General features: G+C 39.5%; 1 long non-coding RNA gene across 4 annotated transcripts in view; it reads right to left on the bottom strand.

Moving 5' to 3' along the window:
- LOC147141072 (uncharacterized) overlaps window positions 1-17,526 on the bottom strand; it is a 117,588-nt gene that overhangs the window by 99,735 nt on the left and 327 nt on the right. For all 4 annotated transcript variants that reach the window (XR_015088314.1, XR_015088317.1, XR_015088316.1 and 1 more), the window contains exons 2-3: window positions 16,726-16,797; window positions 11,550-11,693 (exon numbers count right to left, since the gene is read on the bottom strand). This is a non-coding gene — a long non-coding RNA (uncharacterized LOC147141072). The remainder of the gene's footprint in view (window positions 1-11,549; window positions 11,694-16,725; window positions 16,798-17,526) is intronic.

Below are 17,526 nucleotides of genomic sequence, written 5' to 3'. Positions count from 1 at the left end.
GATTAGTCATTACCTGAGCCCCGAGCATTTGTGATGTCATTTTGAGTCGACAGAAGTGACAAAATGGCCGCCCCCTGACATGGTTGAAAAGGGGGGGATTTTGCTGCTTAACTAATATTCCACAAACGCAATATTAATCAGAATGCCATGTTTCAACTAGTGGACCTGCTGGGAACATATTCTTGAAAAAAATGTGTTTGGGTGAGTAAGAAAAAAGAGAAAACCTGAGCAGAAAAGGCCAACGACACCATTAGATTTGAATAGAATCACCTGCACAATGTATTTATAAGCATTTTATCTTCAAATTACACAAATAACCTTTTATTTTCTCCCTAACCAGATAGCAGAATGGACACATTTAGTACAGAGTGCTGTCATGACCAAAGCTTTTTCATGAAGTCGCTTCACGAGTTGCCCCAGCGGGTTTTAATAGTGCGCCAACTCAAAAATAGATGAAACCAATGTTCAGTCTGTCAGACGTTTGTTTTGCATAGCGTGCTACACAAATACTTTGATCCGCAAATGAGTCACCTCTGTTTCTGTGGTGCCGACACACTTTTCATGTTCGCTTATGTTTAAAACGCCATGCGTGCGGGATGCAAAGAAACAGGAGGCGGAGCGTTTATACCAGTGAAATATGAACGTGTATTATCACCTGGTTTGCTGCAAGTTGCCAATGAGCAAAAGTGCAGTTGGCGTTTTGTTTTTTTCTTTTTGTGGTTAGGCACCAGAAGCAAAGAGCATCATGATGCACGTATTGATTGGTGTGTAAAGGACACACACAGAGGGAGTATTCTCACAAAAGGTCGAGATGAATGAGATGGATTTATTTTATTATTGTAACGCTGACTTTTACCATGAATGTCCAGAGAAGTACTTGATGCTTAGTGACACACAAAACACTCATGAATGGATGTAGGGCCTGAGAGGCACTATCAGAAGAAGGTCCGAAACATTTAAAAGGGACATATGTCAAATTGACTCGTATGAAAAGAGTTGGGGGTCTGTCGTGTCTGCACACCAATCACTTGGAAAATTAACTTAAGTTAATCTTGTATCTGACTGTTCAAACCACACAAGTTTTTCAGCTCTTGGCATGATCAGCTATGCTGAGCAAAGATCAGGAGACTCTTTCAAGCAATTTTGGGAGTCTCCACGTTTCATAAAAAACTTCAAAATCGGAGTCTCAGTTTTGCTATTCACTGAGGCACAAAAGGGTCATTTTGACCCGTAAACTACGATGCAAAACCACTTATTTCGAGCCTGTTTTAAACTTTGAAAAAAATGCCGAATATAATTTAACTAATAAATGCTTCTGATACTGTATATAATAATACAGGTTTGTTCCATCAGTGCATCATGTTTTCATCATACACTGCGTATGGCTCTAGGAAGGGCTTTTCAGGTTAAACCATCAGTTTCGGCTAGAAGGAAAGTGACACAAGAGAATTGCAACCCTTGAGGAAGACACTGCACCAATGTCTTGTTAAAGTGACAGGATCATCTACTTTGCCCATGATGTGGCAAGAGCACACATTTATTAGCCTTTTACATCTTTCCTCACCTTGGTTTTTATCAGGGAGCTGTCAAAATAATCTGAGAAAAAGAGTGAGTCAGAGTATTAGGTGGGATCTTTGTAAATGTGTTGTGCTGTAACTCTCAAGTTGGGCAAACTGTTCCAGCTGTTTCACAGCGGCTCTAAATCAACAACATTGCTTTATTAATTTTGGACTTTAAAATTTGGGCATAAAAATGTTTTATTCAAAATGTTAAAACGCTAAACTCACTGAACTTCAAAGCGTGTGCACTTTTAAGCATGATGATGCTGCATGGTCTCTTTATAACAGTTGGTGTAATTTGTCAAGCACTGTAAGTAGCTGTAGAAAAATATATGCCCATGAGAAATAATGAGAAAAATAAATAGTTTCAGGGTCAAATTGTCAGCCTAATAAAACCTGAATTAACTGTACAGGGCCTCAGGCCGTGTTTTAATTAACATTTTATAGAAATGGCATACAAATGTAAAGATAGGTTACGCAGTGCTATTGTTAAGATAAGAAAAAAAATCACAGACAAAAGGCAGCATGTGAAGGTGATTTACATTGCAGATGAACTCCAGACGTGCTTTAACCCAGGCAGCCCTGTTAATATTATATTTATTTCATCTTGTTACCCTGACAACGTTCAAGAAAGAAATGTAGAATACACCCTATAGTATCGGAAAAAAATACTAATAATTTCGTTAAGCACTCCAAAATGTAAAAGCAACAAAAGAAATGCCTTAAGTTCAATAAAGTTCATTTGTGAAGCACCGTGTGCTGGTTCTTTGTTAAATTCATGGGTGAGTTAAACGCTGTCACCATTGCGCACGATGGCGAAGCAAACTACCGCATGGTGAAAATGTAGCCTTCAAGTGCAAAATTGCCCTTCTGCTTTTCCCCTCTCATCCTAAAAGCCCTTTGCCGTTTTCCCTTTCCTGGCAAGAACACAGGTGATGTTTTACTCTACTGGAAAAAAAATAAAAAATAAAAAATAAAAACCATGAAATCAGGGGTGAGCACCGTCTCTCAAATCATCGCCTTCCCCCATTACTGCCCCATCACATGACGCAGCCTCTCTGCTCTAAAGGGGAGAAATTCATTGGAACAGGTGGAGCTGTGGACCATATCCCATTAGCGAGCCTGCCAAAGGCCCATTCCTGAAGGAGTAAATCCTGCTCTTCATGCACCATAGGCACGAGCTACTGTATGGAGAGTCAAATATATAGGCAACCTGCCTCTCTGGCTGAACCCGGCGAGCGAATGATGAACATAAAGATCACCACTTGAATTTTTTTTTTTTTTTTTATAAAATACCCAACTTCCCATTTGCGGTGGTTTCCGAGAAACAGTCATTTGCAATGAAAGTCTGCCGCTGAAAAATTGCACCGCGGGCATGCGGAGCCTGTCGTGGGTGCATGTGAAGGGCGGACTAACGTCGGACTTGGACTGGCTGGGCTCTTTGCCCCCCGGCTTTATGACTCTTCCCACATGGCAACACATAATGGCAACACTCGCCTTTCTATACATAGACCAAGACACAATGTCAAGAGCAATGACAATGATGGGTTGTCCTGATTAGTATAACACGTTTCATTGGGATGAGAACATAAAACTCGCTGTGGAAACTTTCACAAAACACTTTGTATGTTGTTTTGATGTTGAGCTATAAAAATATTTTTTTTAAAACACAGAGGGGTCCTCAGTTTACAGCAGGGATCCGTTCCTACAGTGATGACGTAATGTTGTCGGAGTGCAACGTAGTCTATCAGTAACCTACACGCTAACGGCAGACGCTATTTTTTTGTCTAATTAGGTTTCAGACTCTACGGGCCTAATTTACTCAAGGTTCGTGTTTCAAGAACAGGCAAAAACTTGATTGCAGGATTTTTGTAATTCAGATCCAAAGTGTTGTCATGTAAATCTAATCTGCCCGTGGCCTTCGAACTCAGTCGTGCTGGCCAACTGAACTTTTAACTTTATGAGCAATGGAGCTGATTCTTTAATCAGTCAAATTTCAAATTCACCCCACAAAGGCCTGCTTGCTGGGCCTTGATGACGTCAGCATTCCCTTCCCTCTAATTGGATGGTCAGAGCAAGCCAAGGTGTGAAACTAGCAAAACACATTAAGGCGTTCTTGCATATTATTATACAGTTTTGTGCTGTAATGTTGCACATTTTACAGCATTGATGTCGTATACTGTTGTCACGCAATAGTGATGGTTTTAAGCAGTGGATGAAGTCGGGGAAGTCCTCAATGAACGCACGGCCCGCCACTGGCTAATGCAGCGGTAAAGTCATAATTACTGTACTGTAAATATTAATGAAATCAAACGCTTCTGTTCCATAAATGAACACAACAATCCACGTGACCACTTATTCTCACGCCACTATACAAAAATAGTCCCTTGCACGCCGTTTCGGAACCCTGAAACATCATAATTACGGTAAATATTTGTAAGAAAAACACTTCTAGTCCATAACTGTAAAACAAATACAAAAACAAAAGTATGCCAATAACCGAGCACGCCCGTGTATTCTTATGCCGCTGTGCGTGTCGTTCGAAATGTTATATGGCACTAGCATCGGAAAAAAACGTCGTGTGAAATGAAACACAAAGAGTCCAGCGAGCATATATCGCCATTTACCAACAATGAACTTTAGGAAATTGATCCTATAATGTGACCTACAGTCTTGAATGCTGCCATCAAACTGGGTCTCCCGGTAATTAGCCATTAGGCCCGACTTGATGTCACAATATGTCTCATTTAAACCCGACCTCATGCGTGGGGTCAAAATCCGCAATGAGCTGCTGCAATTACAACAGCTCATTGCCTTAGAGAAAAATGAGTGGTCGAAGAAGCATGCACAGGTTGAGCTCCATCCCACAAACACGACAACACTCTCTCCTACCCTCAATTGTGCATATTTAATTCCAATTTGTCTTTTGATGTGAATGTAATGAACATCGTGTTTTCTTCTTCTTGTCATAGTTTTGACAGGCCACTTGTTGCTAGGCAGAGGGCTCAGTCACACCTGCTCTAAAGGACATCGGACATAAACAAATCACGTCCATTAGGCTGTTTGGATGGTCAATAAACACTCAACAGCATCATGAAGATTGCGAGACTTCTACATTATTTCTACATTATTTTTGCCAATGAATCACTGATATTTATCAAATAAAAATAAAACCGTAAAATGCACTAACACACTAATGCAGAATCTGCTGTCTGACTTTTTTATTTTTTTTACAAATGATTTTAGAGACCACATTTAGAAGGATGTCATCTGCAGAATGAGAAATGCAAAACAGAACATTGAACAGACAGAGTCAGTCTTACTTTAGAATCTACATTACAAATGTTCTTGTAAAGCGGGGTAACACGTGCCAACAATGACCGGGCAATTATTTTTTTCCCCTTCTGAATCAAAGTCAGCAAGGGTCGAATTATCCGGTGTCTCTAAAGCAACGATTCAGAAATCATTAGGTGTGCCTTGGGAAAATCTTCCATTTTACTTAACTCATTCACTACCAGACATCTTCAAAGCCTCTTTTACCCTAACCTTGGAACATTTTTGAAAAAATATAAATAAGTTCCTAGGATTGAATGGCTGGACTGTGAAAAGACAAATAAATTTGTCAGTGGCAGTGAATGAGTAAATGTTCTAAACATTATTCAATTACTGCAACAAAAGTTTCTTAATTCATCTCTCTATGACAGCAACATATAGTAACAGGCAGAACAATTAAATGCTTATCCATTAGCTGCCAGAAGGTACAGAATTAATCTGGGAATCCACTTTGGGGACATTGTATTGTATTGTTTAATTATCCCCCCCAAAAAATAAAGGAAAAATGAAGCAATGTCACAGGAGAGCAAGTGATATTATACTCACCAACCTTTTTGAAGCTGAGAGCTCCTTTTTGGGCACTGATTCAAGTGAAAGGCAACTGGTTGAATATACACATCTTAGGCCATACATTGATCATGATTCAGTTACCGGTTGGGTCGGTAACATGACAAATGCAAATGTATTTTTTTTTTATTAAACAACCCATAATCAAACTTCTTTCATGAAGGACTCCAAAAATTGGAGAAAATGTACCGTTGAGATGCTTAATCAGAAGATTCAAGCAATTTTAACGTAATAACTCACCAATGAATTATTCGACTATCATAATAGTTGTCAATTAAATTGATGATCGATTGACTCATTTTGACACCTCATACGCATTACCAGTCTTAAGCACAAATTGCATTTTTTTTTCTTCATGTGTGGGGTCTCTCACATTAAAAAAATACATTTATGACTAATCAATTGTGGCATGTGTATATAAACAGTATATTTGCTTGTGCGTGCATGCGGGTGCATACCCCACCGCCCTACCCCTTCCCGCACCCCCCCGGTGTGTGTTCGCTAATAGAGTTCTTTAGTCACAGATCTGTGTGACAGGTGGCCCTGCTGGCCTCCAGTGTGTGCTCAGTACAAGTGCTCTCCTGGGTGAGGAGCTGTCGCATCCACTTACACCAGGGAACCATTCCTCTGGCCCGTTTTTCTTCAACCGCAACTAACTTCCGCCCCGCTTTTCCAGAGCGTGCCACTTTTTTGGTGATGTTTTACATTCCCAAGTCGACTTCCTCATTCTCGCTGAGAAAAAAAAAAAAAAAAAAAAAAAAAAAAAAACATGGCCAACTGTGCCCACAACGAACATCACGGCTCTTTAAAGCACATCAGGGAGTGGGCTGCGGCAAACATTTTAAAAAGTAACAGACAGGTTTTTTTTGTCTTTGGCGTTTTGCCGTGTCTGACCACACACACACGCAAGCAGCACAATAAAGCATGCGTCCATATTGATGGACCTTTTTGTGTCATTGTCTGTGCTGCAAGTGCTGTCTCAGCAGACCGTGGGTTATGGGCGACAATTGAAGTAGGCGCGGGTGATGCGGGGGGGGCAGAAAATGTCATTTTTGTTCTGCATCAACAACATGTCACCAATAGGGAAAATTGTCCTCCAATGAAGGCGCTCCAAAACGCTTACTGTAGGCTATCAATTATGCAGTTTGAACTCAGGCATACAGAGGATGGGAGGGAGGGAGGTATGGGGGACATCTGAGTGAGACAGTTTACATGATTCATCGCAACAATATTTAATAATTTGAGCTACAAATTCACATTGAGGATACACTCAGTGCAAATAAGGAGAATAGCATCTATGTCATTTCTACGGCAGCCTGACATCACCCGAACAGCCCTTCTGCCAGCTAGTTAGCACGTCTGCTTCAGAGTTCTGAGGTTCTGCGTAACATGCAAGTTAGGTTGATCGTGACTAAACTGTACATAGGTGTGAATGTGATTGCTTGTTTGTTTACATGTGACCTGCAATTGGTAGGCGAACCGGGCATGGTGTATACCACCTCTTGCCCAAAGCCAGCTGTGGTAAAGACTCCAGCTCACCCGCAAAACTAATGGGCTCTTTAGCACCCCTTTTCAATGGAAAATTCATAATAAATGTTGATTAGCATTTTTTTTTTTTAAATAATTTTTGTGGTTTTCTTTTTTTTCCCCCTCAAAATGCATTTCAATAGGTGCCAATTTTATGCTGATTTTTGCTAATCCTGGGCTGGCCCGGTCCAAATAGTGGGGGCCCATTGGATTCCTTCATTTCATTAAATTACTGATTCATGTATATATTGTTCTCTTTATATGCTGTTTTTTGACGTTTTTAATGTTCAGCACTATGAGTTGCATTCTATGTGTGAAAAGTGCTATATAAATAAAATTTGATTGATTGATATTGTAACTCATCAACTTTTAAAAATATTACTAAAATACACTCGTATGTACATTCATATACAGTACATTCGGCACCTTTTAAAATGTTATGAACTTGGTGAATTGATTTAAACTAAATTAATTATAAATGATATAGAGGGTAGTCTGGCTTCCTCCCACATTCCCAAAAACATGCGTCTTATTAAAGACTCTAAATGGTTGTTTGTGTTTATGTGCCCTGCTCTTGATTTTCTATTAGTCCAAAGTGTAGCCCACCTCTCGCCCAAAGTCAGCAGGGACAGGCTCGAGCTCACCCACAACCCTTATGTGTTATAGAAAATTGACGGACAGATGGATAATCAACAAATGATTTCTTATTTTCCATCAAAATAAACAAGTTGACATACTACATACTGTACATGTCCCTTGAGCACTAGTTCAGAATTGGGGCTGCAGTGTAAATCTCACTGGATGGGGTGCATTGAGGCCACAATTATCGACAGTCCAATATTTGATAAATGTTTAGCCTCGGAAAAGTCATAGCATCTACACTGAACTAGTAAAACATTTGGGTCTTTGTGGGTTTTTTTTTTTATTCTTTCATGCATCAATAGTATTATAGTGAATGTCAGTCTCTTAGCATTCACACGATGAGACACAAAATGTTCTTTGGTAAAAGTGCAGCTTCATGTTTTTCCAATACAATCAAAACATTGCTGATTGCTGCATGCTGGTCTTCTATTCCAACCATCTCATTCATCAAAGCATTGTTTCAGTGCTTGTCTGAGGTTTTGGGCACACCTGCGAGGCCTGGAAGTGCTTCTCCTCTAAACCACTATGCTGTGAATGGAGAGATAAGGCTGATTGAAATATGCTCAGCTTTGGAAAGCTGGCAGGGAATTTCATGCGGCGGAATTACATTCAAGAAGCGTAACGTGATGTGCATAAAAGACCACCAGTGCCATCAGTAGGTTTGCATTGCCCAGGTCGAATGGTTGCAAAGCACACTGGCGCCACACTGAGGTGTCCCTTAGCAACTGCAGTTATTTTAGGGACGTTAGAAAGAAAAAAAAAAGGATTGTGGGATGACAGTACTGCATAATATGGACATGTATTATCATACGCAAATGGTTTGATTATCAACCAGCTTGTTACAGTCTTCATTCTGGCAATTTTCCACATGCAATGAAATCATGCCCCGTGTCAAAATGTGACATCATTTTATAGACTCCCATTATCATTTTATCTGAGGCCATTTGCGCTGCATCCAATATTGCTGGCCTGGCATGTTTGCACTCCACACACAATGTGTAGTTCTTAACAGTGCAATGAACCCTATTTAGTGGATTAAGTGGACACTTTACTTTAAGGCAGTGTAAGACCACGTGTTTCCCCCCAAACAATAGTCAATCACACAGCACATACAGAATAGACAAACAAGCATTCGCGCTTACACGAATTAGAGTCTTCACTGTACCTAACATGCAAGTCCACACCTGGGAGTAATTGTAATCAACTAAAACCAGACCAGGATGACGCCGGCTCGTTCCTTTGTTTTCAACATTTGCTGTTATGCATCCTCAAAATTGCATGCTAGACAATGAAGCTTTTGTGAAGCGCTGAACCACTGGAACCAATTGTTTTGAAAATAGGTCCTTGACATATGAGTTACAGTGACCTCACCTGGTGAAAAAGAATGCTGCGGTGGATTTAAAACATACAGTGGAACCTCGATTTAACCCACTAATTGCAGAAAGGGCTAGTTAGGTCAAAGTACTTTTTTTCGTGGTCTGAAAACACCCAATAGAGGAAAAAGGTATTGGGGGGGAAGAGGGTTCTAGCCTAAAAACGCCCATGAGTAAATTATTGTAAATATATAAATAATGAAAACTGTTTAAATGGAGGAAGTCGACCCAAACAAGGAAATGTTCTATGCAGCTCCACTATTTTAAACACGGCATTCTGATTAATATTGCATTTGTAGAATGAATATGAGTTAAGAATTAAAATCCACCCGTTTTTAGCCATCTCGGGATATGACAAAATGGCTGCCCGCTGATTTTGGCAGTTTTGGTCCTCCATATACGCATTGTTGTCTGGTCTTGCAGGCGCCGTAGATGGCAAAGGGAACGTAAACAAAAGCGGGGCTTCCGAGGTGGGCTATGGCGCCTCTCTACCTCTGACGCCAGATATATAACACACAGAATGGGTGATCTGGAGCAACAACTATCAGGAAATTGCTCAATTCAGAACTGCTGCATTTCTTAATCCCGGAAACCTGGCTACACACTCAGATTCCCCATGCTTCGATACAACTGTACATCCGGCTAACCGCTGCGCAAAGGGAAGTTTTATTCCCTAATAATGATGTCCAGTAATGCGCAGACTACAACTAAGGGCAACTTTATGGCACGCTTGCGGCCCTGGTGAGGAAAAGTGGTTCCGAAAATGGATGGATGGATAGCAAACGCTATGACACTGCACTCCTGTGTCGCTCCAGTTTAATACTATATAGATAATTTATATAATATAACTAATACTTGTTGGTATATAAAGGCCACGGCTTGTTGAAATGCAGCAATGTCAAGTGATATTTTTAATCATCAGATTTCTTCACATGAAATTAGTTAATGTATTTATTTATTTATTTATCCAAGATATTTAGTCATTCTACATTTCAATGCAGATGTTCCACTTCCTTGAGAATTGAAAGATAATTTCTTTTTAAAAGAATGTACACTTATATTTGCTCTATCATTAGAATATCAGTGTCACTCAAAAAAACAACAACAAATGATAGCATTGTTTATTGTGATAGTTTCTGGGTAAATATATCATCCACAAAAAAATACTATAATTATTATATATGATTATTATAAAAATTATCATGAAAGGCCAACCAATAAATAATTATGTTTAGGCACCCTGTCATCGTCACACTTTTTCTGTTACAAACTGACGCCAGCCACCCCATCAGAGAAGGGAAAAGTCACGTGGCAGTCAGGAAAAAGTTTGGGGACCCATGGTGTAAAAAAAAAAAAAAAGTTTACTTCCCTTTAAAAGTTCTCTGTCGGTTTGACAAATAGAGGGATTGACGGATGACGGACGTGTACCCAGGCTGCTGACGGATGACAAATGACGGACCGGCAAACTTTAGTAAAATTCCCACCTCTGGTGTTGGTCATCCAGAAACTAACAAATTAACGAATTAAAATTGAAAGGATAAAAACATTTCCGTTAACAAAATAAAAAAAAAACTAAACATCAGTGTGTTGTGCTACCTGCTTTTGTCTTTTATCCGTGCTAATTTTTTGCAATTGAAGATATTCTGATAAACTGTCAATTTATACACTCAAAAAGCACCCAGTGGACAAAGAAATGTGTTGTGATCAAAATTACAGTTTTTCCTCCATAAATATTTCCTAATGCTGATGCTCGCCGACATCCCTTTCCATTCCGCCGGGGGATCTGAGGCTGATGCTTCGCAGCATCTGCACTGGGCTCCTGTGGGTTGCAGCCTGACAGCTTGTCTCCACCAAGGCTTGGTAATGAGAGAGGCTGTGTTCATTCTGTCTACACGTGTCAGACGCTGTTGTTTTTCGGAGCTCGCGCACACTGCGGTTTTCTTTTAGCGAGGTTTGACGGCGATAGCAGCCAGCAAAAGCAACAGCATCCAGACATTTATTTGTGGAGTTAAAAGTTATGTCGAGTTTGCCTTTTTGAGAAGTCTATATTGTATAAATAAGTTGTATTCCATGTTTCAACATGGCATTAAACCCGGCAATAATGTTGACTCAGTGGCTGTTCTGTGCTGTGTTCCAGGGAAAAAAAATAAATCATTTGTCAGCACTTACAAAAGAAGTCACTACTCACCACTTCCTAATTTATGTCAACCTCCCATCGTGCTCACACATCCCAGCACTGACCAGACTCACACAGAGCAAGTGTTCCACAGTACATCCACCCAGTATATTGCATGCTGTGATGCAGTCATACACTTAAAATAGCTTAGACTTCATAACTTGACTGGTTTGGGTCCAAAAGAATCGAAAATTGTTTTACAGTGGCAGCACACAAGTAATAACAATTAGCAGTGTGTGTGACATGAAAAATACAGTACTACATGCAAAAAACAAAGTGTGTATAACTACTGTATATACTGTATGTACTTTATACACGGATGCAAATGTGGCAGCATTAACAATAAAGTATACTGTACTACATATACTGTACCAGGTATACTGTATATGGAGAACGGAATGTGGAAGAAAGCAGCCTTGCTTTCCTGTCCGACCTCGACTGGAATCCTCCAACACGCTGGTATTCAGTGTCAAGCCAGCTGGCTATCAGCAGGTGGCCGGTGTTGTTAGTTACATTCTACAAAAAAAACAAAAAACAATTAGGTGGGGGTTTACTGCTCTGTACTTGGCCTTACAAAAGGAAAAAACTAAAAATGTTGTTTGCATATATATATATATTTATACACACATATATATACACACACATATATACATTATATGTCTAATTATAGCAAAGGGTTTTTTTGGTTTTGTTTTGACTGATTTTAATTCTTTGTTATTTAAGATCACAATAAAAAAAAACGCTGTTTCTACAAGTGTTACCTTCACCACATAGAAATTGTCATTGTCATGATCAATGATCACATAAAGAGACTGCGATTTCCAACAGTTTCTCAAAATGTCACCATCAGTGGTTTTGCCCCAACCAGCTCATCAAACAAAACAATTTGTTCCCCCCACTGAGTGGAAAGTCACTGCCAAATAGCTTCAAGTTGTTTGGTTGCCGTGATAGAAAGACATTTATGATCTTTGCCCAATGGGCGGCAGATTGCAACCGGCTCCAGACATTGCATTTGGACAGGTTTAGCCTTTATATAGCACCACGAAGGACTGGAACTAAAACAATGGTGTTACTGAGTTTTTGACTTTCAGCCTTAAATCAAAGAGGTTCACATAAATATGATATTAACCATATAGGAATTGCAACAATTTTATTAAGGATACATCCAAAACTATGCATCCGTTTTTCGATATTAAGCCGAGAGCCTAGCACAGCTGACATCCCAAACCATTATTTTTCATAAATGGATGAGACTCCTTTGAAAAGTAATCCATAACATAAAATTGACATACAGTACATTCCTGTTTAAACTGCATCAAAAGGTCTGTCTGCTGAATATTTGGAATCCCGCAACTGATTCCATCTGGGAGCCTGGGAGCAATATTTGCCCTTCTTTGTAGCAGCGCAAGTTATGGAAAATTGCTATCTGGCTGTCAAATCTTTTGGGGATTAAGACAATAGGCTGAGACGCAAGTGAAAGTGGGAGGAAAAAAAACGACATCTTAAAATAAAATCCTCAGCAGGTGACGATATTGGCGAGAGAACAATCAGCAGGTGAATAATGTATTATAAGGTCAGCATTATGGCTGGATTTACGCTGCACGGTTCACGTGCCACAATTCCATCGCTTTGCTCTCAACTGACACAATTGGGAAATGCATCACGGCAGTGTAAAGACAGAATTGGAATCGGATAGCTTCAAATCGGAATCAGGCCTCTTCCAATTGTGGATTAAAACAATCTTGATACTGATTGAATATCTGCCAATGTGAGAGGAAATAACGGCAAACATTTTCTTTGCAATAATATGTTCTACGTTTCTAAACACGGTATTCTGATTAATATTGTGTTGGTAGGATAAGAATTCAAAAGATGAATCCATCCATTTTCATCCATTTCAGGGAGGCTGCCCCCTGCTGTCGACTGAACGTCAAACTGCCCTCAGGCTTGAATTGCGAATTTCACAGCTCACCTGATTTCTGAGTTTGGTCGGCTTAATTCTTATTCCAAATGCAATGCATATTAATCAGAATACCATGTTCAGACCAGTGGGGGCACATACAACATATCACTGCAAAGAAGAAATAATCACTCAAACCACATAACTTGCGAAAGTCTGCTATCTTGAAGATAAGGCACAAAACAAACATCAATGCTGCGCTAGTTAAAATAATGTTAAATTGGAACACAAAAGGTGTAGCAACACAGGTAAACAGTATTGTTATATTGTGAAAACCAATATTACTGCAGCTTACTGAGTCACTTAGTTGAGTGTTTATTATGAATGTCTGTATTATATAAATGATTACGTAAATATAGTCTAAGTATGCTACATTAGACTTGTGTCCATTATTAATTAAGCAACATAATTGCTGACAGCAGCCAATAGAGTAATGTTGAGGTGACCCTCTTTTATATCAACAGGGAGAAAGAGTCAGCCCAGGCCAACTAAACGACGTTTAATATTTGTATTATTTATGTCTTGTTTTTCGACGTGTTGTCATCGCCCCATGTTGATGCTTGGAGAGTTATTTACGTGCAATTTGGGTCTTTATGGATTGTTTCAAGTGTACCAACATAGTCTCGCATCAGATGTGTCACCTGAAATGTAAATGGATATAAATCAAAATATCAGCATGGAATTGGACCTGCATTTAAAATTTAGCACATAAAGCCTTTTTCCAACCATGGATTAAAAGCAACCTTGTTATCTTGCGCTACTAGGCTGACAAATTACAAATTATAAAACAAACTATAAAGTTGTGTCAGTATATTTCTTGAGCAGAAATGTTGGTGTTTGTTCGGTGTAGAATGTGCAGCATCTCTCTCTGCCTGATTGAATGGGAGTAATGAAGGTTCCACGGAATGTGATCTTTAGCCCTCAGCAAAAAACGTTTAGGAGGTCAAGTTGCTGTTGTCCAGCGGCACACAACAATCTCGCGGTCTCGACTACTCTGATGAGAAACATACAAGGAGCGACTCAAGAGTGAAATAAAGTGGCAAAGTTTTCAAGCCATTTAAAGATATGCAACGACCTGGTCAAAATTATTTTTGGAAATTGAAGTATTTGCTATAGAAGATTGAAGTTCATTCAAGATTATTTTACGCTGACATCTCGCATGAAGACTCAAACTACCAAGTGTGCCTGACACTTAAATCTGATTTCACCAACAATAACCATTTTTTCGAGTATGAATGATCCCTTTGCCTCATTTAGTCCTTCACGCATCAAAGCCCTTTTGTCATTCAAAAGGGACGCGCTGACTTTGGCTCTGTGTCAAAGCCTTTAGCTTACATAACGGATCGAAAAGGCTTGGCAAGATGCGCCACCAACAAAGACGGGTCGAACCAAGCATGCTTTTATTACTCTCTTACCAAAGACCATTAGCTTACAGCTGCCTTGGCTGACTCCCTTGGGTTGAGCTACTGCAAATACCGTATTTTCCGGACTATAAGACGCACCTTTATATAAGCCTCACCCACTCTATTTTTGAAATCATGAAAAAAAACAACTATAAAGCCGCACCTATTTATGTTAAAAAAAATAGGTATTTACTGCATTTACACAACAATTTTGAGCTGTAAACGTACACGTATGTGCCTGAACAGATTCTTTTCCAACAATGCCTTTTAAAACGGCAGCAACTTTGCTGAACGGAACAGAACCAAGAGAAAATAAGGCGCTTATCTTCATTTCACTGCCCGCTGCCACTACAGTTTGTCTGCTCTACTTCCGCATACCACTTAATTCCTAACCTAGTGCATAGCGCCCTCGCCTGTTGAAGTCCTCCACCTGCTGTCGCATCCTGTTAATGACAATTGTATTGTATTGTAATTCCAGTTGGACTGCCCCTAGCGGTGGATGAAAAATCCACAGAATAGCTGCACCCTCATATAAGCCGCATGGTTCAAAACCAAGGGAAAACCTAGCGGCTTGTAGTCCGGAAAATACGGTAAACTAATATTGAAGGTAGTTCCCGTTGTTGGTAACATGCGAACCTCAAGAGCACAATTTAGGATGTTCCACTGTAAATCTCTTGGATAGTATTCATATACTACCTTTATTCAGTCATGCAACATGAGCCATACTACCATAAACATGCATCATAAACTATTATCCTAAATTACCATGGTAAGAGGAGCCTTCGCAAACAAAATGACCTCAGCTCAAACTGAACACCGCTGGTTCTCTTAATTAAACGCTAACGCGCTGTATCAACAAACATTAAGCGACTAAACTGCACTTGAAACACATGCAAATCGGGAGAAACTGCGGCAAAATATTAATAATTAGCAGAGAAGGGCCTCTCCCTGATGTGCGTGATGCCTCGCAGCTTTCACAGCAAGACTGACTTCATAATGATTTATGTGGTTTGTTAATGTTTACGTGTGTGATTTACATATCAATGTAAAATAAAGGCATATGCCTGGTGGCTAAACTTGTCTTTGTGAGTACGACTGCGTGCTAATTGTTCGTATGGAACAAGTTGTAGAAGAATTAGGTCAAATGTAATGAGGTAAATAAAACTGCTTGTTATTACTTCCCTATTGTTTACTGCTGTGACATTCTAACGTTGTCTTCAAAACAAACCTTTTCATTTTTCATTGCCACTAAGACTATTGTGACATGACAAATTCCATTTGTGATACAATTTCCCAATTAGTTGCCTCCCTCAAATAGACACCTCACATTGTGGCAGCTTGCGACAAGGAACTATGTTGAAGGGAGAGAAGGAGCTTCATTTATTCCGGCCATAGCGCTGTCTGAAGGCCTTTTGCTAGTACAACTGCGTCCCGGTGCAAGCTTGCCCATATTTGGAAGTTTTTGCACGGCAGCCAACCAGAAAGTAACAAGGAGGCTTTTCCCGCTGGTTGGTTTATTGCTGTTTGTTAGCACTCTGAAATTACTCAGCCAGCCCTTCTCCTATTGGATGAACATGTTGAAGTCACTGCAAATACTTTATTGGAAGTGTTTGCCTGTTTTGTAAAATAATAATAATAATAATAATAATAATAATAATACTGCTGACTTTCATTCTAATATTTTCATACTATGGGGATTCATTCGGTTCCGGTTTTCGTACAATATGTAACTGTAATGGAACAGTTGCACCTCCTTCATGGTGCATGGTGCTGGGTGTGTTCGCCAGCCACTGCCGTTATTTGTTTTTTCTTCTCAAAGGAAAAATATTAAACCTGACATGGGTAGGAGTGCCATCTGAATTGTGGCGATAACTAACGCCATACAATATTTTTATAACACAATAGACAAGGAAAAAGTCAAAAATGAACAGTCCTATGCCCTACTACGTCACAATGATTAAATGGACTGCTTAAAAATGGCTGGGATGGCACTGTGCAGGGTATGTCATTATTTTGACACTAATTAATTGGCTTAAACGTTTTTTCAGGGAATCAGATGCCATTGATATTTGCGTTATTAATGTTTCTACACACTGTACAATAGAATGAAGGGAAATGAATTTCCAGTGGTGTGTTGCTTTAAAAAAATGAGGCACTGACTGGGATATGGAAAAATTGTACTTACATAGTTGACAGTCAGGTCCAGCCAAAAGGTAAATAGGTGAGTTTGTGTCAGGAAGGGCAGCCGATGTAAATCCTGTGTAAAACAAATCATGCAATTGACTCGCTGTTGCGATCCATTATGTAGGGAGTCACTTTCACTGCATACTGGAGACTAAACACATTGATGTTCACACTTATGTGCAACTAATAACTTTCATCATCCATCCATCCATCATCCGCACCGCTGATCCAGAATAAACCTAAAATGCGTGTTTTTGGAATGAGACAGGCAGCTGGATGACCCTAAGCAGACCCACACTTCTCACATCATTTTTCAAAATGACCCTTTTCAAACAAGTTATGTAATATTATTATATTCATTATTATACATTGTAAGGCTGCCCTTTCAATTATAACTGCTGGGACGTTCATGTTAACTCGGAATTTTGAGAATCTGAAGTTGTCTGACCAAAACAAACCTGAATTCAACCACATACTTGAAAAGGGAACACAAGAAACTTGCTTTAACATGTTCCATTGTGTAAGTGCATTACAGATGTTATTTATATTATTTATTAAGTAACAAGTCATTCCACGCCTAGAGCATAAAACGATATAAAATAAACGTTAACTCAATTTCCTTTTATTTCTTTGTTAAAACATATTTCGCCACAAACATGCGAATTTGAAGCTATTTGACCCAGCAATTGAGCGATGTTAATATTGAAAAATTTTCAGCTTCTAAAATAGCTTCGAGACGTATTAAAGATTGTGCATACTGACGCATGTTAACACATTGGTGGGGGGAAAAACACGCCTTGGG

This window comes from Filicampus tigris, chromosome 10 (genome assembly GCF_054856515.1).
Source record: "Filicampus tigris isolate MCC_2025a chromosome 10, RoL_Ftig_1.0, whole genome shotgun sequence".
Taxonomy (NCBI): domain Eukaryota; kingdom Metazoa; phylum Chordata; class Actinopteri; order Syngnathiformes; family Syngnathidae; genus Filicampus; species Filicampus tigris.
Note: the sequence above shows the minus strand (reverse complement) of the source record. Positions and strands in the feature narration are given on the sequence as shown.